We start from the raw sequence: 2,189 nt of genomic DNA, 5'->3' as shown, positions 1-2,189 counted from the left end.
TAGGAATAAATCTAACCAAAGAGGTGAAAAATCTACACACTGAAAACTATAGAAAGCTGATGAAAGAAATTGAAGAAGACACAAAGAAATGGAAAAAGATTCCATGCTCCTGGATGGGAAGAACAAATGTTGTTAAAATGTCACTACTACCCAAAGCAATCTACATATTCAATGCAATCCCTATCAAAGTAACACCAGCATTCTTGACAGAGCTAGAACAAATAATCCTAAAATTTGTATGGAACCAGAAAAGACCCCGAATAGTCAAAGCAATCTTGAAAAAGAAAACCAAAGCAGGAGGCATCACAATCCCAGACTTCAAGCTGTAATCACCAAGACAGTATGGTACTGGCACAAGAACAGAGACTCAGATCAATGGAATAGAATAGAGAACCCAGAAATGGACCCACAAACGTATGGGTAACTAATCTTTGACAAAGCAGGAAAGAATATCCAATGGAATAAAGACAGTCTCTTCAGCAAGTGGTGCTGGGAAAACTGGACAGCGACATGCAGAAGAATGAACCTGGACCACTTTCTTACACCATACACAAAAATAAACTCAAAATGGATGAAAGACCTCAATGTAAGACAGGAAGCCATCAAAATCCTCGAGGAGAAAGCAGGCAAAAACCTCTTTGATCTTGCCCGCAGCAATTTCTTACTCAACACGTCTCTGGAGGCAAGGGAAACAAAAGCAAAAATGAACTACTGGGATCTCATCAAAATAAAAAGCTTCTGCACAGCGAAGGAAACAATCAGCAAAACTAAAAGGCAACCGACAGAATGAGAGAAGATATTTGCAAATGACATATCAGTTAAAGGGTTAGTATCCAAAATCTACAAAGAACTTATCAAACTCAACACCCAAAAAACAAATAATCCAGTGAAGAAATGGGCAAAAGACATGAATAGACACTTCTCCAAAGAAAACATCCAGATGGCCAACCGACACATGAAAAAATGCTCAACATCACTTATCATCAGGGAAATACAAATCAAAACCACAATAAGATACCACCTTGCACCTGTCAGAATGGCTAACATTAACAACTCAAGCAACAACAGATGTTGGCAAGGATACAGAAAAAGAGGATCTCTTTTGCATTGTTGGTGGGAATGCAAGCTGGTGCAGCCACTCTGGAAAACAGTATGGAGGTTCCTCAAAAAACTAAAAATAGAACTACCCTGTGACCCAGCAATTGCACTAGGCATTTATCCAAGGGATACAGGTGTGCTGTTTTGAAGGACACATACACCCCCATGTTTATAGCAGCACTATCAACAATAGCCAAAGTATGGAAAGAGCCCAAAAATCCGTCGATGGATGAATGCATAAAGAAGATGTGGTATATATATACAATGGAGTATTACTCGGCAATCAAAAGGAATGAAATCTTGCCATTTGCAACTATGTGGATGGAACTGGAGGGTATTATGCTAAGTGAAATTAGTCAGTCAGAGAAAGACAAAAATCATATGACTTTACTCATATGAGGACTTTAAGAGACAAAACAGATGAACATAAGGGAAGGGAAACAAAAATAATATAAAAACAGGGAGGGGGACAAAACAAAAGAGACTCATAAATATGGAGAACAAACTGAGGGTTGCTGGAGGGGTTGTGGGAGGGGGGATGGGTTAAATGGGTAAGGAGCATTAAGGAATCTACTGAAATCATTGCTTCACTATATACTAACTAATTTGGATGTAAATTTTAAAAAATAAAAAATAAAGTTAAAAAAAAAAAAAAAGACCCGACATAGGGCTCAATCTCATGAACCGAGATCATGACCTAAGCCAAAATCAAGAGTCTGACACTCAACCAACTCAGCCATCCAGGCATCCCTGAACACTGCGTTAATAATTGAAAAAGAAAAGAGATTCTAGTTATTAAAAATGAAGAGACGACATAGTAACTATATGCAAATAATATCACATCATGTAACCTTAAAACCACAATGCATCTACGAAAAACTAACAAGGTACAGAGTTGAGACAAAAGTATAAACTGAAATATTTATTGCATATCAATGACAATATACTTTAAGTAGAAAAACAACAAAAATGTCCTCTTTGCTATTTAAGAAGACAAACCAAAACTCTAGGGATAAGCTTATGGGTATGATCTACATGAAAAGAATCGCAAAACCTAGTCGTGGGACACAAAAATAGAGAAAAATATGATG

This window comes from Panthera pardus, unplaced genomic scaffold (assembly GCF_024362965.1).
Source record: "Panthera pardus isolate Hobbes unplaced genomic scaffold, ASM2436296v1 HiC_scaffold_20, whole genome shotgun sequence".
NCBI classification, from domain to species: Eukaryota; Metazoa; Chordata; class Mammalia; order Carnivora; family Felidae; genus Panthera; species Panthera pardus.
This window is presented reverse-complemented; position numbering follows the sequence as displayed.